The 20915-nt window shown below is 49.3% G+C and overlaps 1 protein-coding gene and 1 non-coding gene across 2 annotated transcripts in view; one reads left to right on the forward strand and one right to left on the reverse strand.

Moving 5' to 3' along the window:
- The first annotated feature begins 1311 nt into the window (after positions 1-1311).
- The window catches only part of LOC109315843 (collagen alpha-1(VII) chain-like), a 210158-nt gene continuing 190554 nt past the window's right edge, over positions 1312-20915 (forward strand). Inside the window, 1 exon segment of the mRNA XM_019543782.1 lies at positions 1312-1516. The gene's annotated coding sequence lies outside the window, so the exon portion shown is untranslated.
- On the reverse strand, positions 20045-20116 carry TRNAQ-UUG. Its single transcript has one exon. It is a non-coding gene; the product is annotated as a tRNA-Gln (tRNA).

A 20915-nucleotide genomic window follows, 5' to 3' on the forward strand; every position in this document is an offset into this window, starting at 1 on the left:
TCTCCGAGTAAGATGTGTTCAGGATTTTTTTTTTTACCTCAAAAGAGATCCAGGGAGATTGTGATGTGATTTGCAAATTCAAGTGACTTTCAGCAAGTACTTTTAGGGAAAAAAAAGGGGGGTGGGGTGGAAGATTTTGGAAGAGTTAAAAAATGTTTTGTTTCATTGCTTTCAAAACCTGGGGGGTAAAGGGGTTTCCACTGTTATTTTGAGGCATGCTTTCCATGCAAAAAGGGATTGGAGTTTTATTAAAAGTGCCAACATTTGAAAACAAAATGTTTCAGGTGAGTTAAACTATTTCGCTTGAGCTGCAACGAGCCTGTCCTTTTTTTTTTCTGTTTCATTTTTGCTACAAAACCTAAGCATTTTCCTTTGGGGTTGACCTAAAAGGAATTCTTCCCCCACCAAACACTTGTTTGGCCACCAGTAAGCCCCCCGACATTACCTCCTCACCAACAAATGACCAATAACCCCCCCCCCAACATGATTCTCAGAGTTGTGTCCTACATGGCACAACTGGTGAAACTTTCCCCTTGCCGCCAGTAGCCACCCGTGACTCTGCCTGTCTCGTATTAGACGTACACTGCCTTAAGGCTCCCATTCAGCAAACGCACGCGCTTAAAAGTGAAGCAAACGCAGAAATGTTTGCATCGTTCTGGCCTTAGCTTTTTTGAACCCTTTGAGCCAGGGGTTGACATGTTTTGCCTCCTATTTATTGCTCTATTAGCTATACTTTTTGAAAGCCTGTAAGCGCTCTGTGCTGCTGATCGTAAAGACCATGATAACCCAAATGACACCCCGCCCCCACTTTCTATTCACTTTTCTTTATCAGCTCGCAGGTAATGCACTGGGCTGGGATTCAGGACAGCTGGGCTTTATTCCTATACTTGACTTGTTGGTCAGCTCATTTGACCTCTCCATCCCAACATGCTGGCTTTTGGGGTCAGGGACTCCTCTTCTACCAGGGCCAGAGTGCTGCTGTCAAACCAGCTGCCAAATTCCCTCTGCCCCCCGTCCCTCCACCCCACCGTCCCCTTAGGTGTGCAGACCCAGCCCTCAGTCGCGCAGGAAGCTCTCTCTGCCATTCCTGCCACGTGCAGGTTTTTTTTTATGCTCTGCCCATAAGGTAAGGACTTTTTTCCCCCCCTGCCTGCATTCCTGTTGAAAGCACGAGGGGAGCTGCCCCCCTCCGCGGCTCAACGTCCCCTCTCAGCCTGCCTAGGAAGAGCTAGCGTGGGTGGGTGGGAGCAGGGCCTGGGGCAGCTCCTCCTCCTGTCTCATAACTTCTTCCAGCTGTGCGGGGAGCTCCACTTCGGCCCCTCGGACCTGCACGCCTGCCTGGGAGCGACAGGAGCCTGGATACCCAGCCCAGCCCTTGGGGGGGATTTTTGACAGCTCGCTCCCAGACAGAGAGCGGCTCAGACCTCCATGGGGACGGGGAAGAGGTTGACGGCGTCCGACGGCTGCAGCATTTCTCTTCCTTGGGGGGAACCCAGCACGTGAAAGCTTCACTCAGGTAAGTCCTGCCAGCGCCGGAGACGCCCGGTCTTAGAGCTTTCTTCAGCTGCGCTGGCAAATCTCCTTGCCCTCCAAAGCAGGTTTAGCATATGTTTGGCTGGGATCAAGGGGATATCTGGCGAGGGGAGGGGTGGTGGGGGCTGCATTTGCAACTGCTGGGTGCTGGAAGATACTTTCCAAATCTTCAGTGCGGTCCTGGAGCTCTGTGGGAACTGAAATGACTCTTTTGAGGTCATTAAAATGCCAGAGGCCTATTGCTGCTCTAACTCTGGGGCACTTTTCCATAGCGATTCAATAGAAATGGCCTGGGGCCGTCCCTGGTAGTGAGAAGGAGAAGACTGGCAGCGAAGGCCTGTCGGATGCATCCTGCTCTCAGCCCTGTCGCCTTCTGGGCACAGCTGCATAGTTGACCCCAGGCATTTCCCTGCTCAATAGGACTGAGAGCTGGGCTTGTTTTAACGAGGCATGCATTTGGGTTTCCCCAAAATTGGTAAAATCACTGATGCTAGAGGCAAATGATAGCTTTGGAAGGGAGCTCCGGGGGCATCTCGTCCCACCCCTGTGGATCAATTGTATTAAAACAATAGCAGCCCTAAGGCGGTCACTATTATTGGAATTGGATATTACAGGGGGTTATTGGAGTGGGGGGGGGGGTCTGACCTGCCCCAGGGGGTCCACTCTGGCTGGGACATGCAGCCCTGGGGAGGGATAGAGCAACACGTGCTATTTCTGCACCCCCCGGCTGTATTCTGCTCTCGGTTGCACGGTGGGCAGCCCAGAGGAAACGCATCGGACTCGTTGCTCAAGACATGTCTGGGTGCGAGCAACAGCAGCATTTAAGAGCTTGTGATTTGCAAGGCCATGGCCATGAAGGGTTAGCTCAGGGAAGCCCAGAGGTGGCTTGGCCCTCCGGACAGCTGCTCCAGGGGCTAAATAGGACGGTGAACCAATCCCAAACTAACAGTGTGGTTAGCACTGCGGGTCAGTACATTTGGGGTCCATAAAGCCCTTAAAGTTTCCCAGTTGTTCTTAGGCTCACAGCTGCCCAGCAGCAGGCAGGACCCCTCTCCCTGCCTCCCATCCCCAAGATGTCCTTCCTCAACAGCAAAGCCTGGTAGCCCTTTGAGGCGACTCTCCAGCAGCCACAAGCAGTATAGACCAGTGGTTCCCAACCAGCCCACTGCTGTGGCCTATGTGACATTGCATTAAATGGATGCATGGAAAGAAAGTTGTGTGGGTCCAGCCCGCAAGCTGCAAGTGTGGCCTGCTGCAGCCAATAGGTTGAGAACCGCCGGTATAGACCCTATGACACACAGATGAGCACCTCTGATTGCATGCAGCAGAAGGCAGGGATGATGCATGCATCAGCTGGTGTGCTCCGACGTGGAGCGATGCTGGGCAGTCCCCCTATTCCCACCTGCTGCCTGTAAGCACTGGAAATCCTGCCCATGGGGAAACGGAATAATCTATGAACCCTGTAAAAATCTATTGCTCTGCACCCCTGATAACTTAGAAATACTGGAAGGGGCGAGAAGAAAGGCTTAGCAGCATGCAAAGGATTAACAAGGAGTCAAGAAAATCCTCTTGGCAGCAAGAGACGGACTAGGCTGCGGTGCAGCCTCCCCAGGGAAGTGGTGTCAGTCCATTATAAACCCATTTGAGTGAGTTTCTAGTTAACTGATTGCAAAGCGGGACTAGATTAGGTTCTCAGTCACCTATATGAACTAACAACTGGGTCCCTCCTGCTCAGTCCAGCTCCTAAGTCTTGTATCTTAACTGTTGAGCTCTTCAAGGCAGGAATTGCGTTTGTTAGACCTGTCTGTGCAGTGCCTGACACTGCACGGCTGTAAGTCTAGCCCTGCGGGGGCTGTAGGAATATGAATACTCATAGCCCCCTCCTCTCTCATTCCTATGAGCCGGGAATGCCCAATGCTTCAACGCTGATCCCAGCCTCACCTTTCCCCAAATGGGAATGAGCTGGCTTGTGATTTCGTTGCTGCTATGAGGCCTAAAGCTTCGCACCGCATTTTCTCTAAGGAAAAATCACCCATGCTCCTTCGTACACTCAGAAGGTAGGAGAATGACGGGTGGGTAAAATCTGCCCGTCCATGGGGGATACTTCGAGCTGGGTTGGATTGTATCTGCACATCCTGCAATCAGCCACACAGCTGTAAGCCAAGACCTCTCCCCCCCCCCCCCCAAAATAGGGAACATCTGGCGACGGCAGCTGTCAGAAGCCAGTTCACATGTGACGGGTAGCAGGGAGAAGAGAGAAGGGCTTGAACTTGTGCCTCAAGGGCCAGCCTACACTGCTGCTGTTAGGACGCAGGAGACAGACAGCAGGCAGAGAACAAGTCCACGATCTGCTCTATCGCAGGGGATACGGGTCTTTTGGGCTCAAGGGTAGGGCTCCCGCTGTTAATTTTTGGGTTCACATCTCACTGTAGGCCCAGTTCGCCCTAGGTTAGCTTCTGCTGAAGGTCCTGCTGCCAAACCCCCTTGCTGGGAACTCCTTCAGTGCCGGGACAAGGCAAATGGGTATACTCTGAGTTGCTTTACATCCCCGAGCATGGTATGGCATTGAGCTGCGTCTAAGGCCGCAGGTCCCGTGTGCATCGGGACGCTGAAGTAAAGCTGTGTCCATCTGCCTGGCTCCGTGTGCTGTAAGCCAGAGGTTCTCACATGGGTGCATGGGGTGGGAGGGTCAGACCGACACCCTCGTACATCAGCTGATGTCAGGTTGCATTGTACCTACCAATTGCTTCACTCCATTCCCTTCCCAAAATGGGACCAATGTGTCTTTGCTGGGATTGCTCCCACAGCCCAGGCCCAGGCTGGGGGTCCTGAGAAGAATCCAAGAGGTGACTCCTTGGGCTATACCCAGAGTCAAATGTCTCCTTCTATATCAGGGCTGTCCAACCTCTAAGCCCCCTGGGAGCCACACACCAGGTGGGCCATACCAGGTGCATCACGTATATCCTCCTTCCCTCCTTGCTTCATTGCATGGGCACATGAAGGCAATCTTTCCCCCGCACGAGTACCCTTCCCAACTCTGCCTGCTGTGGGCATGATCTGCCCTTACACACAGCCCGATCACCTCCCCCTTCCAGACCTCACAATAGGGGTAGGGTCCTCAGGCGTACATATGAGGGGGTCTTTCTCGGGGAGAGTGGCAGGGGTGGAGGGAAAGTCATCCTCAGCTCTCTGTGCTGCCACACTGCCTCATCCCCCGGAGCAGGGAGGCTGGAGACTCCTCCATATGGAAAACACCCAGGGGATATGTGCTGGATGCTCAGCTTTCTGTAGGAGGGTGAAGGGCCTGGCTGCTAGTAGGATGCATATTGCAGAGTGTCTTGCATGTTGAAAGGTTTTGCAAAGCTCCTTTGTCTGTGACCCTCCAGAGCCCCAGACAACAGAGGTATCTCTGCCTGTGTGCTGATGGGCTCCAGCGTGTAATATGTGTGTGCGCGTGAGTGTGCTCTCCGTTAAAGAGGCTGGCTTCTTGCTCATGTGCAAGACTCTGAGTAAAGGCCGGGACTTCCCTGATTCATCCAGCTTCGCTCCCTAGAGGGCTAGCACAATGCTGGCACAGTGAAACTCTGTTTTCGGTTCCTCCGGGCCAGCAGTGCAAGCAAAACATTGATGTGCAAGAACGACGTGAGAGCAACCCCCCAGGGCAAGCTCTTTGCATCAAACCGACCCCTTTTCTTCAAACTGGCTCCACATGTAGATTTGTATTGGGGGAGGGGAGGAGGAAAAATGTCCAAAAAAAGGCCTCAAGTGGGCAGCCAGCTGGGGCCTGGAGAAGGGTGGTGAAGTGATTACAGTCTTGTCTAGGGCTTAGGGTGCAAAGCATCGCTCCGCCACAGGCTTCTTATGTGACCCCAGGCAAGTCACTTAGCTTCTCCATATCTCAGTCCTCCATCCATAACATGAGGATAACAGCACAGCCTGGGCCCACAGGGACAATGCAAGGATAAGTACCTTAAAGACTGCAAAGTGCCCAGCTGCTCTGGCCACGTGAATACCTTAGAGGGACTTGTTTCTTTGTCTTGTCCCTCAATTTTCTCTCTTAAAGACACTGTCTGCACCACTGAAAATATTTTCAGGCCCTTCTGCATGCAACCTCTGTTATGTTGTAAAATACCTTGGCTGGGATGATATACATGGGGCTGCTCCTACTTTGAGCAGGTGGTTGGACTAAATGATCTCCTTTCAACACACATTTTCTATGATTGCTTCTATGTGGTTGCCTGTCATTGCAGCAGACTCCCTTGGTGACCCAGGTGAGCCCTCACCTGAGTATCAACCCTGCGTAACTCCATTTAAGTCTGTGCAAATTAAATCAGGATCAGGCCTGGGGTGGATTTATCCTGGGAGTTTATCAGCACAGCCCTGATTCTACAAGGTATCTAGGAGCTGCAAGAGGCCTTCTGAGCAATCAAAGCTAGTCCCTTGCTTTTGCATGTAATTGCTACCTCCAGGAAGCCCCCAGATCACCATTTCAATGGCCCCCTCACTGCAGCTCCAAGGCATGGTGCCCAAACCACCAAGAACACCCTAAGAGTGTGCCAACCAGCCTGGAAGTATTACCTTTGGCTCTGCAAAGGAGACATTTCCCTTCTGCGAAGGAAAACCAGATAATGGATGTAGTATTGCTGATGCTCTAACAGTGCTGAATGACTGTGGGTGTTTTTTAAAGGGGCTCTATCTAAGTGTCCTATTGCTTTTGTGCAGTGTAAGACCTGAAACCAAGGAAAGGTATGGTGTTGAAAAGGTTACGTTTCCTCCATACTGGGTGCATCTACACATTCATTAATGCAGCATAGTTACTGCACAATAACTAGGGCTGGTTGGACTCTATGATCTGTTGAGGTCCCTTCTGACCCTAGCATCTATGAATCCAGCATCTATGAATTAAATTTAGTGCTTGGATAACCAAGTACTAAATCAATCTACCGTAACTTGTGCTACTGCACAGTAACACCAGTGCATAGGTTTTTTCTAATGTGAACTGCGCAGTAGTGTATTAGCATGGGTTTTGCTCAGCACACTGCTGCGCAGTGTTATTAGGCTACTGTGCAGTTAGTGTCTTGTGTAGATGGACCTGCTGGTTCCCATTTGGCAGATTTTCTTCTCAAAATATGGAGCCATGGCTCTTATTTAAGTGTTATAAAGGGGAGGGCATGAAGCAGCCAGTGTTAATGTAGATGTCTGCACCTTATCTGGTTCTGGAGATGTGACTGCTTAAGCTGTTGGAAATACAGCCTTCTAACTTCCTGACTGTTTTATCACTATATCATGCTGGGGCACTTGTACACGGTGCACGTTGTTGAGATACACGTCGTGAAACAATGCCAAAAATCGCCGTTTCGCTAGGTTAGTCTTGTGGTGCTTGACAACGAGTTGATGCGGCAGCAGCAACTGCAACAGGGAAGAAATCCCGGACACAGAATCAGGGTCTTTTCTTTAGGCATCTGGGTTTATTGACATGATATGCACCTGTCCTTGAAAGCAGGTGGTCACAAACAGCGTGCAGGCAAATCCTTCTTTCAGGATTGCAGCCCCAAACCCATAATTTGTTCCCAGGAAGCTTCTCTGTAGCATGTTAATTAGGGAGACTGAGTCAGGCAGCAAATTCCTTTGCTGTTTGCAACAGCTGCCCCAAAAGAACTCATCACACTAGGAGGGAGCAAAGGGGGCATGAGCTCGGCTGCTAAGAGGGGCAGAAATGCAGTCAGAGGGCATGGGAATGGATGCAGGAGGGGTTCAAGGCTCCTGGCAGCTGCAGACACTGGCTGCACACTGCCTGCTCCACACTGCAGCCACTGAAAACTTAAGGGTTTTGTATAGTCATTCAGCATAAGATTTGGCAATGAGTGCAGGGGAGCAGGTGAGGGCCTAACTCCTTGGCAAGAGGACACCTACTTCTGCTCTGCATGACTGCAGCCCATTGCTGTCTGGAGCCTTGAGCCCCCCCTGCCCCCACCTCTGGGTTTTGACCACCAGCTGGAGCCTGTAGCTGTCTTGGGCACAAACCCTTGCAGGTACAGCAGGTGATACGGGATTTCTTCAAAGGCGTTGCAGTGTTTTCACGGGAAGAAAGAGAACTTGTCAAGCAGCATGTGATTTCAGCCTAGCAAATCCTGCACGGCCGATGCAGAGGGTTGGCCTGGGGGACCTGCAAGGTGCCTTCCAACCTGATGGGAGGCAGTGTAAGACCATCCACCTGCTCTATTTCCTGCCAGCATTGCAGTATTCACAGCCTTAACTCCATCCTCACGGTGGAGTTGGTGGCCATCTATAAGTATGCGAAGGGTGAATATCGGGAGCTGGGAGAAAAAACTGTTTACTAGGGCACCAGGGGAGGACAAGGAGCAAAGGCCATAAACTGTTAGGGGATGGTTTTAGGTTGGATGCAAGGAAGAACTTCTTTACGGTAAGGGTGACCAAAAGCTGGACTAGACTTCCCAAGGTGGTGGTGTAGTCCCCAACCTTAAAAGTCCTCAAGAGGAGACTGGACAGGCACCTTGCTGCGGTCATTTATCTCAGCAGTATTCCTGCCCAGAGCAGGGGGGTTGGACTCGATGATCTTTCAAGGTCCCTTCCAGCCCTTCATTTCTAAGATGTTGTTTTTAATTAAGGATTTTTAAAATAAGTGCATGTCCTTAATACTCGTGCGCTTGACGCACACTGAATTACAGCAACAGCATGGAGCAGTAAGAGCAGGCCCCTCTGATGCTAGTGAGTACCTCTGCCCAGGGGTGGATCCAGGGCAGGGTGCACTGGTGTGCTTGCACTTCCCATTTGATTCCTGCTCCACCCAAAGTTTCAAACCAACCCCCTGGAAGTGGCAGCAGCGTTTCTAGCCAGGCAGCGCTGAGGGGGTCCACTGACCTCGAGGTGCATTGTCATCTAACTGATCCCTTCTAAACTCTTCATTTCCTACATGTGAACAACTCTTTCTTCTTTTTAATGGGTTTGATGTTCCACCAATCAAGCCATCCTTTGTTCTGTAACTGTGCGGTCTGTGAGCGGCTCCTGGTAATGATGCTCCTATGGCACAGCCTTGCAGATTCTTTTTAACTCGGTCCAATTAAGTTATATTTGTTTTTGCTTGGACTGAATCATCCAGCCCGAGGCCCTGAGCATATTAGTAAACTCGTAGTTTATTTTTAACTGGAGAAAAATAGGTGGTTTTACATGTGATGATGCACCTCACTGTGTGCACCTCCCTTTTTAAAACCCTAGATTCTCCCGCACTTCTGTCTCTCTCTCTGGTCTACAAAAGCCTTTGAGTGAAACCTTCCCTTTCTCTCTTTTCCCACATGCATTTTCCTACATGTACCCTCCACAAAGTGCTCGTATAATTCTCAGGATGTTTTTCTTTTCCTTTTGAGGAAGGAAGCCAACAGAGGTCAAACTATCCCCGTGTGCTAATGTTTTCTGAGGTCCAGGGAATGTGACCTATTCAGGGTCACTAGGTATATGTAGGCTTCACAACCCCGAGGGACCTGGACACTGGTCACTACCCCGAAGGAGCTGGACAATCACCCCACTCTGACAGCAGTAATATGTTACTAGTTACTGAGTTTTGATTGACAGATGCCATACCAAGAAAACGAGATAAGTACCTAAGAACTACCATTTGCTAGGCCACAACATAGGCCCACCTTGCCCTGTCTCCTTCGTCACACAGGGGCAGAGCCTGGATGCCGAAAGGGAGAGTGAACTGAGTATGAGAAAGCAATCAGGACTCCTGATAGAGGTGATATCTTTTATTAGACCAGCTAGATTTTTGCAAAAAGAAAATCCTTTAATTGCAAGCTTTCGGCTTTAAATTAACTAATTTTTCTTGCAAAAACCTAGTTGGTCTAATAAAAGATATCACCTCTACCACAAGCCATGGCTGCATTTCCTTTTAGACCAATATAGTTGCAACCTAGATACCTGGGTATGAGAAGGGTTTTTTCCACTTTTCATACTTCACTTGCAGCCTCCAGCATTTAAGGTCTAGGAAGCTCTGATTCAGAGGTCATATCCTCACTCCCATGCTTAATAGCTAGCTTCACTCCCATGCTCAATAATAGCGGATGCCCCTTTCCTCCAAGGAGGTGTCCAATCCCTTGGTGAATCTGGCTAAAGTGTCAGCTTCCACCTCGTCTGGTGGGAGTGAGCTCCACGCTGTAATTCCACGCTGCCTGAAAAAACAACGTCCTTGTGCTAGTTTAAAACTTACTACCTACTAGTTTCATGTTGTGACCCTTCATTCTCGCATGGTGCGATGTCACGTGCCGGCACTTTGCCATCTAGTGGGCTTAGAAGAACACAACCTACTATGGCTGCTAGCTAAGCGGGTGCTCCTTTAGTTCAAGTGCTGGAGGTCGGTGGCTCCATACATATTCAAAGAACGGGGCTTTCTCAATGCCAGGGCTGTTTGCAGTTGGTTGTGTTTGCCGACTGGTGTTTGAGAGGTACAGCTGGCTTTGCCAAACAGCTTTTGCCCTTATTCAGAGGCAACAGAGGGGAAACCAATACTCTTCTGCCTTACAGGGTTGCTGCCACCACAGCTGTACCAGCAGACACCCTGCTAGACCTGCAGAATATGGCTGGTTGGCAGAACCATGCTGGGTCTAGCTGGGGAAGGAGTTGTCCGTGTATGGGCAAGGGGGTGCAATCTTCTCATTTCCCTATAGTGGCAAAATGTAGTATACACTGACCTGATGTCACCAGGACCTGGCTCAGCTCGTCTCCATTTGCGAGTTGCTATTTGCAGCTGGAAGGAGAGGCTTGAATAAGGGTACCCCAGGTTGTGGTCATCTATGGTGGGATGCAATACGTTGAGGCAGGGATTGTACAGCGGCCCCCTCCCCTGGAGGGCGAGCCATATAAATCCCGCGTTAGCGAGCGGTTGACACAGTTCTCATGGGATGCATTGAGATGCAAATCCAGCTAAATTTCCCCCCGGCCCCCACCTCTCCTGACGTTTGCAGGGAAAACAATAGCTCTCTGGTCTCAACCTCAAGTTTGTGGGACAACAAGGTTGCCAAGGCCCCCTGGGTCACTGCCTGCAAACAATCCAGGCATGTTCAGCTGGGTGTCAGAGTGGAAAATAGGCTTCCTTCAGCTCTCACTCCATCTTCTTTTATTGAACAGCCAAGCAACGTTCCCCTCAGCCCCCTCCCATTAGCAGGCAGTGCGGCCCCTTTAAATCAGGGAATCAATGGCATTTAAGGAAGAAAATATACTTTCTCAAAGTCCTCGCTCTGCGAGAAGAGGAATCGTTTACCCATTTTGCAAGAAGCAGCAGTTTCTGGCAGCTGCTGACCTTGCCTTTTCAGCAGGCTCCATGCTACAATGCGTCTCGCGGTAGATATAATGCTCTTCAGAGGAAGGAGCTTAGTTGTGAACATCCCTATGTTTCATGGCAGGGAAGGCATCTAGTGACAAGGGGCCCAAACCCCCACTGGGGTAAACTGATGTGGTTAATGGGCTACTCCAAGGACGTACCGTAGAGCAGGAGCATTGTGGGACACAGCAGTGTAAGCTTCCTCCAGCCCTCTCCTAGAGGTGGGCGATGGCAATATGCTGATTATTTCATGATCTGTCGCTCAGCTGGGACTTTGCTGTGCTATTGGCTCCTGTGACGTAGCCATCTGTGTGATGGATGAAGGAGCTGGGACCCTCAGCTGATCCTGTTAATGGGATTTCATGCAAGGCCCTCCAGCGGACTCAAGCTACACCACCTTCTCCTTGGTTTCTTATTTCCCCCTGTGACCGGCAGCCTTCTAGACTCTCTTTGCTGTATCCCAGAAGTCTAGTCGGCCAAGTGAAACCAGTTGCAACCGTTCGGCAAGCTTCGGTGAGCGTTTGAGTGGACAACGCTCTTGGATGGTGACAGCTTGGTGCACGTCATTGTTTCCTCCCCTGGCCATCACTGCAACAGTCTGTCCCATATGGGATCCTGGTGTGGCGCTCGTAGAGTGACATGATCCAGGTGTCCCACTGCAAAAAACACACGATAGGTTGCATAGAGTTGGAAGGGGCCATTTTCCTATGGGGGACAATGGGCCTATTCTCAGTGCATTAGCTTGGTGCATAGTGATCCCTGAATCTGTCCCCTGCTGTATACCTCATTCTGTGTGTAACCATGGGAGAGTCCTTCACGTGTGTCTGTAGAGGTGACCCCCTGCTTAGCGCTCTTAATTGGTTCCTGAAAAACCGAGCGTTGAGTAAAATAGACAGTTTTTGATGACCCAAAATGGCAACCACAAGTGTTTTTAATGACCCAATGGTGACCGCAAGTGTTATAACGAAACTTGCTGAGCGCCATGTGGAATCAAGTATCAACTGAAAATGAGCATTATAGCGAAATAATGCTAAGTGTAACGGCATTAAGTGGGGCTGTCCTGTATGGCTTCTAAAATGCCCTTGCAAATGCTATCGACAGGCATAGTCCTTCCCACCACCCTCCTAGCCTGTGGCCACATCTACATGAGATGCTTATTGTGCGGTAGCTTGTTATTATTGCGCAGTAGCATCGCGGGGCATGAACCATGATGTGACGCTGCTACACAGAAGTAACGAGCTATTACTGCACAACGGTAACAAGCTACTGCACAGTCAGGGTCCCCAGGAAGCTGTGCAGAGATAGTACTGCACAGTAATGACTGAGTGGTCAGAGTGTCATGTAGACGTGGCTTGTATGTGCCAAACCTGGAGGTCAATTGGCACCAAACCTGGAAATGAGTGTGCCCTCAAGATGACTTGGCTGCCTCATTTCTGGGTTTGGTGAGCGTGGAGGAGGAGTGGGTGGGTGGGCTTGCTGGTGGGCTTTGCAAGAGCACTGTGGAACCAGTATGGACACTCCTATAATGCCTCGGTTCTCCCATCACTGAAATGGGGATAATCACAGTGCTCTAGCTTTCGGGAGAATTGTGAGGATGCCTTGAGGCCCGCGAGATGGTCAGGCATTGTGTAGGGGCAGCCATATTAGTACTATCCATGCGTAGACTTCGGGTGTAGGTAAGTGGTCAAGTGCTTTGCACGGTGCCTCATTTACTGCATTGCTCTGGGGCCTTTTCCAGTTTCCTGGAACTGATGCTGCTGCTGCAGGTCTACTTGTCCCTCTGTAGGCAGAAATCCATGCGGAGCTGGATGAACTTCCTTCATCACCGTTGGATCAGAGGTGGTCAGATGTGACCGGCAGCCCTTTGTGCATGAAAACATCCTTCCGGCGATCTGTGCTGTCAACCAGAGTGGAAATGTCATTCCCAGTCCGCCCTCTAGATATAGATCAACTGACATTATCCAATGCATCCTCTTTCCCTCATGCTTGTTCTGACAAGCTGGGAGGCCTGTAGCCAGCTTAGATGCTTTCCTAAGCTCTGCCTTGCCAATGTTCCTACTTTCTGCATTTCCTTTGTGTCTTTCTCCAAGCAGTGTCTGAGCTGTAAATACTATACTATACATTGCCTGTTTCCGGATTCAAGCCTGCGGAGTTTTATTCATCTCATCAGTCCTTATCTAGGCAAGCACTTCCAGTGGGCTTAATCCTCCAGTGACTTGCACCTGCGTCTTCATTCACAGCTATCCAAACGGGGTAGAAATGCCATCACTCGTGTTTAAGTGCCATTTCATACCTACATTGCACAGGTTCAAATGCCTAAGCAAGATGTAGAATGGTGAAGGACAGGACCACCGATATCAGCTAGATGGCCCCTCTGAGTAAAGGCATGAGCTTAGCAGTGTCTCTGAAAAGAGCTAAGACCTGCTGCACTCATGGCTTTTTTATTGTTGGGTTATTTGTAAATGCCAGCCTGTGTACACCTGTTAGACTCAACCACTGTGTCTAAATGAGGTTTAGGATCAGTAAGAGTAGGCACATCTACATGTGCATTAATGAGCCATTATTACTGCGCTTTAAGTTTAGTACCAGGTACTAATTCAATGCACAGCAACTGGTGCTACTGCGCAGTAGTGCTGGCATATGGTCTTTTAGTGATGGTCATGTGCAGTAGACTAATTCTACTGTGCATTAGCACAGTTGCCACGACAAACTAATGCGCAGTAGAATTAGTCTACTGCGCATTTAGCATCTCATGTAGATGCTCCCGGCAATTGATAACTGACAAGAATGCATAATGGATGGCCCGGTTTTGGAGCCCGCTGCCAGCTGACCTGTCCCTTCGGCCTTGGACACTGGCACCCTGGAGAATTTAAGCATCTGGTGCTGAGCAAGGTACAGAACGCTGTTAGCCAAATGGTTGAGGATCTGCACAAGTGTAACATCACTGGATACAAATCGCATTTTTTCCTATTCACTGGAGTCGTATTATTTATTTATAATGCCGCTTGGCAGTGAGGGCTGTTCCAGCAGGTTATAATATCATGCTTCTGTTGCGTTCACCTTTTAGGAGATCCTCTTTCTCTCTGTAATAGCTTACTACTGCTGCCAGTTCATGGGTGGAGGTTCATTAGCTATCAATGGCAGAGCTCTGCATTTTGCTAGGGGGGACAGATACTGATACCGTTGTACAGATACTGCTACAGTAGTTCTTCACAAGCATGTGTAATTTTATGTACTGTATTGATGGAAAGGCCCATCCTCCAGATAATGCAGCAGATGGAAGCCAGGCTCAGCTAAATCTCTTCCATTTGATTTCACGTATTTGTAGCCCATAAAGCTGTGGGTATTTATTATCTAGATATTCCCAGCACGTCCTGAGAAAAGCTGCTGAGATATATTTCAGAGGTGTTTTGTGGAGCCCTTGGGATTTCTCAAGGATGTGATTTCATCTTGGATCCCCTCAAGTACCTGGGTACCATTACTTTCAATAGGAGGTGGGCATTGAAACACTACTGAGGACCGGAGCCGTCACGGCAGGTAATTTCTGACATCCTCCAAGATCACTGCTGGCACAGAGACATTCATTTCACCTCTGCCCTCCATACAGCTTAATACTAAAACTTTGGTGTCGTTGTTGGTTGGCTGTAACTCAACTTAGATGCATTCAAGATGCGTTCAAGCTAATGGAGCTGCACTGATATATTCCATGTGAGGATCTAGCCCATTGAATTGGTCCAGGGGTTGTATTGAAGCTCACGGGTGGCTCATGGATCATCTGTTTGTTGCAGACGGAGTTTGCAGGCTCTGAAAAATCACTATATTAATATCAGTTTACAAAAACACTGCAAATGCCTTATTTGCAGCACATATAAAGACAGTGAATATAATTTTAAAAAACCCACGTTAAACATAACCCACAACATTTTGACCCTGGTATCTTGTTTCTATCAGGCAAGAATAACTCATGCCTGACTTCACCGTGGTCCTCCTTAAGAAACCGTGTTTCTCAAGGGTTGGGGATGACGTCAGTGAACTCTGGGGCAAATCATCTCTCCTCGTAGAAGCAGGGGAGGTGGCAAATAGTGGAATTTCTTACCATACCTAAATATTTCCAAGTAAAATGGCAGTGCTGGGAAGTTTCTGGTGAGTTACGGATGTGGAACTGGAAAAATGAGAAAGCCTTTATGTCATACTATAAGCTGAGGCTCTGATCCTGCAAGTCCACCTGTGCTACAGGGTTATATACTATTTAGCCATTAGCTTTCTCTCTGCATTGTGGAAGGCAGGGTACGTCTGCAGCGAAGAGACCAAGGTTGTTCAACTTCAAAGCACTGGGGCGGGGGGGGGGTCGCTTCACACCACATCAATCACAGGTTCAGCACCGTACCTAGACTCCTGGTGGCCCTGGGTGTACTTTTAGTATCGGGCCCTGCTTTGCCAGAGATAATGATAATAATAAAAAAATTGCTATATTCGGGTCCCCTTTCTGTCTGGGCCCTGGGTGGTTGCCCGTTTTGCCCATGCTGTGTCTGGGCTTGCACACAACGGGAGGGCTAGATGCTGTGGGGGCCAGACACCATGTATGTTCCTGGCATCACAACTGCACGCAGCCCCCGCGCCAATGGGAGCACTCATCCGCACTGGCATGTGTTACTACGAGCCCCCCACCCTCCACTGGAGCAATGCGAGCCCATCCGCTCCCCGCTGAGCAAGCCCCCGCGCTGCCGCCACCGCATGAGCAACCTCATCCCTGCTGCAAAACCTTTATCTATCTCTGATCGAGTCAGTCTATACAGTGCACATCTACCTGCCTTCTGCCTGACTTTCCACTAACATGGCTAACTACCTCTCTCTGCATCGTACATGTTTCCAGGCTGGATATGGCTTTTTTTTTTGGTGGTTTCTGTTGTTTAGTAGAGAGACTCCTGAAGCTCAAACTATTCATTTACCCGCAGTCTGTAGCTGTTTCCTGCTGTAGTGCTTGTGGTTTAACAGGCTGTCATGCCACAGGCCAAGACAGGGTGTCTCTTTATGCACACGTGCATGTGATTAGGACTGGAGGAATGTCTAAAATAAAAATTAAAGAAGCATATAAGCCTATAAACAGACAATAATGCTGGTCAGAAAGAATGCAGTGTCAACAGAACGGGGCTTGGGAAGTGTCCATTGAATCCTATCCTTTTTAGGAGGGTCGGAGCGATGGTGTAGCCAGGATGATCCAGGAAATCTGCAAGAAATGAGGTTTTTCTCACCAAAAAAACTTTGCTTATCCTTTATAGATCTGTTCCCGACATTTTTACTTTCTTTTCCAAAGAAAATCGTTCCATGAAAAAAGAAAGAAGGAATGAAAAGTGTTAAAATAAAAATTCTATGTATTGCAAAAATATTGATGGGAGCAGAGTGGGCAAGAGTGGGCAAGCCTTACATATAAAGAGCAGTAATTGTAATTTCCCATACAGGAATATGACCTGCTTGTGCCTCCATGGAGTTATATTCACCCCCCTCAAACCTGACATAACAGAGCACGGTGTCATGCTTGATAGAGCATGGAGGTGATTTGTTTAAGGGTCTGTAAAAATGGAGAAGTTGCCCTAATAAATTATTTACTGCAGGGCAGTAAAAGATCAAGGAAATTGTTCAGATTCCATTGAAAGCCTTGAACTTTATGGAGGCCAAGTCCCCACCCCCGCCAGCTTGCTCTGAAAATTTTATGGGGCACCATTGCTGCCTTTGAAATGGTGACTCGTGGGCGTCTGCATCTACGAATTAATTTTGCTTTTCTCTTGTCTCGTGGTTTATGATGTTTTATATGAATATTGTGAAAAAATCTAGATCCACCTCCAGCCCCTAAGGATACAAAAAATAAGAGTCCCTCCCTTAGAGAGATTACAGTCTAGCAGATGAGGAGGAGCAGGGAGATGAGACGGGGAGGTCTTGCAAATTAAAAAAAAAAAGGAATATAAAGTACTAGATAGTGCGCGTTGTCCCTAGCCCATTTGAGAACAGTTATCACAGCTATCTAGCTAGCCTCAAAGTGCAATTTTCTGTATGCGTTGCATTAAATGCTGTCCTTTGCCAAAAGATGGCATCTTCTGTCCTGTATGGAGTCTATGGGAATGACAGCACTAGGATGGCTGGGTCCTATCCACTGAAATGTTGTGTGCCAAGTATGTGGGCAAGTCTTCATACACTCTAGGATCAGGCTGAAACCTCTTTGGTCCATTTTCTTTGAACCTCACTGAAATGTCCATGTGGACCCAGGAGGACAGAAACCAGCAAGCTTGGTCATGTTGCATTTACTGTATAATTTGCGGTGGCATGCTAGTGACATAAATCCTTTTTTGCTACCTACCCTGGAGGCGGCCCTGTCTTTCTGCTTTAGTGGCATAAATCACAATAAAAAAGTGTATGGATTGGCCTTATTTTTTGCATGATGACCTGATAAAACTCTTCACATAGCTGATTCAAGCCTGGTTTCTCTTACCCGTCTAGTCTGATTCCTGCTGTACAAAGCACTCTGGTCCCTGGCACATGTGCAGGGCAGGAGGCATGATTTTGGGATTAGGGTTAGAGCCCTATCACACTCTTCTGCTTGCCAGTGAAAGATCCTGGGCTCCCTCCACACCAGCAGCTTGAAAGCCCGAAGCCTGCAAGTCCAGGGCTGGGACCAATTGTTATCTGACTGTCAGCTCCAGCCTGGGACCTGCTACACATTCAATTTAAGGTGTCATACACAAACCAGCCACAAAAATGCTCTACATTATATGTGGGGCGTTTTTATGACTAATTTGCCATTTGATGGCACTTTACATTGAGGGTACATGTAGCGCCCTTACCATTTATGCAATGGTTAACACACTAATTATGGCATGAATGTGTAGAGGAGACCCTTCTCAGTGGTTGACAGGGAAGCAGTCAACATTGTGGGTGTGCATGAATGAAGTATTTACACTGTTGTAATGAGTGTAAAAAAAAAGTAGACCGTTAACACTAAACCTAAGTCAACTTCACTGTATCTGGTAGAGATTTATCCTGAAAAGAATCAGGGATCAACCTCTACTGGTATAAGTTACGCTGGTTTAGGTTTTGTGTGTCTGCCTGTGTTCATCCTGGGGCAGCTGCGTGCTAAAGGCAAACTGACCACTATATTTTCTAGCATACCACACATCCCAAATAAGACATGCACCTTGTTCTGGGAAGCATAATAAAGAAAAGAAATTTTTTCCAGAGTCATGGCCAAAATCTGACCCTGTGGAGCAGGGACAGAGACTCATCTTCAGCTCACAGACCCTCCCTTGGCTGCTCAGCTAAAAGCTATTACTAATTCAGCAGCAGCTCATGGAAGGCAAAAAACTGATGACACTGAAGAGTGAAAAGAAACACAGCTCCCTGGCAACAATTTCAGTGCCTCCATGCTTCCATTCCAGCACAGAAACCAGCTTCCCCTCTTCAGACACATCCCAATTTTGGAGGACTTATGTTTGAGCGAAAGGTATGTGTGCTATGTGTGTATATATAGTATATGTACCTGCTTTCTTGTCACCAGGCACATCTACATGGCACCCTATGGTGACATAGCAACGTGATACATCGCCATACCACACACTACAGAAATGTAGTGATCACGTGTATTTACATGTGATTGCCAGCTAGGTGACTGTAACAGCGCACTCCCTGGGTATAGTGCACTGCTACTGCAACGTAGCACCAAAATCTAAGCGTGTGCTGCTTGCATGGTACAGGAACTACCCATACTGCACTGTGCTTTAGTACTTCCAGAAGGCACCTGGGAAGCCCTGTGCTGGAGCTGGTTGTCTTCCCCGCTTCTTGCCATGCAGGTCTTTAGACTCAGCTGGGAGTGGAGGGTGCCCTGCCCTCTGCTTCCCTGCAGAGTACAGCATGGGGCTTCCCTTGGTGCCACTTGAGTATGGGAGCTGCAGGTGTGCTGCACGGAGCTCCCACAATAGATACGGCTGGGCAGGCTGCACTCCTTGTCCCCTGCACAGTGGTGGCTGGAGACTTGCCTCACCAGGAACCAGCGCCTGAGCTGGGCACAAGCATCCTGAATGTCCCCGCCTACTGCCGCTGCCCACCAGGGGGCTGCACACCATGTGGGGGAGTGTATGGAGGGGTCCTTCACACCTTCCCGCACACCTCACAAATGTCACACCCCACAAATCTTGCACATCCACACCCTTCCCCTACATCCCCCACCAACATAGGCACACCCCAACATACCCTATGCCCTGCCCCACACACAGCCACACCCCACCCCACCATACACAAACACATCCCCACCATATACACACTCCCACACTCCACCATACACATACCCTCCCCACACCTCACTTAACACTCACACCCAACCACACCTTCCCCCACACAATATAGAAGAGTAAAACTTTATTTTTCAGTTATTATGCAATCACCTCTATATAGATTATGCAAACACAAATTATGGGAAAAACATGTTTTGTAATAAACTTAAAATATGATATAGTAGACGTTTGACTTTTAGTGCATGATTTGGTTTTTTTCTGGTTCTAAGATGGCAACCCCGCTCCCAACAGGAGTACTGAGGAGTGGGGGCAACAGGAGGGACTTCCTGTGGCAAAGGTAAAGGGTTAGGGAGTGGGACTTCTGGTCCTAATATGGCAACTGGGGGTGGGGCAACTGTCAAAGGGCGGATCTACCCATGTGGCCTTTCACAGCTCACCAAAACTCATTAGGCAACCCTCCAGCCAAAATAATTTCCCACCCCAGTCTAGCTACTTCCTCTTCGGAACCCCCCTGGAGGGAAGTGAAGACTGCTATTAAATCTCCCCTCGGTCTTCCCTTCTTCAGACTAAATAGGTGCAGTTCCCTCAGCCTCTCCTCACAAGTCATGTCCCTCATCCCCTAAACCATTTTTACTCCCTTCTGCTGGACTCTGTCCAATTTGTGCATATCCTTTCTGTAGTTGGGCCCAAAACTGGACACAGTTCAGATGTGGCCTCCCCAGTGCCAAATAGAGGGGAAGAATCACTGCCCTCCATCTACTGGCAGCACTCCTACCAATGCAACCCAGGATGCTGGTAGCCTTCTTGGTAACGAGGGCACGCTGCTGGCTCATATCCAGTTTATCGTCCACTGTCATCCCCAGGTCCTTTTCTGCAGAGCTGCTGCTTAAAATGAAAACGGTTCTACTGAGACTTGAACTCAGATTGCTGGATTCAAAGTCCAGAGTGCTAACCATTACACCACAGAACCAGAGTGCCTTACTTTGACAGCTCTGGCATCTCCAGCCTTCCTCTCCTTTCAGTAGAACAATACTTAGGGGCAAAAACAATGTGTGCAAAGCAGGAGGAGAGGACAGGATGGTGATGCCTTCTCAAAGAAACCCAGGCTTTTCAGGGACATTTTCTGTGTGTTGGATATGTGCACTGGGGGAAAGAGAGACATAACTGCTCAAAATGGGTGGGCAAAATGGCAGATCTGGTCTGCGGCTGGACTGTATTTCCTAGCAGTCTCTGCCCACAAGGCTCCCGGCTGCTGTCCCTGGTGACAGTGTGGGGCTGTGACAGTGGAGAGCCACAGAACCAGGGCTCTGCCTTGGCCCCAGCCCTGGCTTCATGCTATCATGGCCTTGTGATCCCAGGGTTTCCATGGCAAGTGCCCGGGAGCCAGGCCGGCAGGCCATGCAGGTGGGTAGGGAGCTGGTCGGGATGCTTGCTGGTGACAGCATGGTAACCCATGCTCACAGCAGGGGCAGGCAGGCAGTGGATCATGGCTCTGCCCTGGCCCTGCACCATCACCGCCCCATGATCCCGAGGTCTCCCCAGCTCTGCCTGTCCATCTTGCTCCCAGCTGTGGCCCCATCCCAGCTGTTCTGCCACGTGCACCCACCCTTGGAGATAGGCATGGGGCAGACAGACGGCTGTATGGACAGCAGGGCTGGATCCAGTGGCAGCAACCAGAAGGAGCTGCCACTGCAAGGACTGCTGGGAAGTGGAGTCTGCCACAGGCTGGATTTGGCCCGTGGGCCAGATTTTGCCCATCCTGTCTTGAA

Source organism: Crocodylus porosus, unplaced genomic scaffold (assembly GCF_001723895.1).
Source record: "Crocodylus porosus isolate Cpor-Errol unplaced genomic scaffold, CroPor_comp1, whole genome shotgun sequence".
In the NCBI taxonomy this organism is placed as follows: Eukaryota; Metazoa; Chordata; order Crocodylia; family Crocodylidae; genus Crocodylus; species Crocodylus porosus.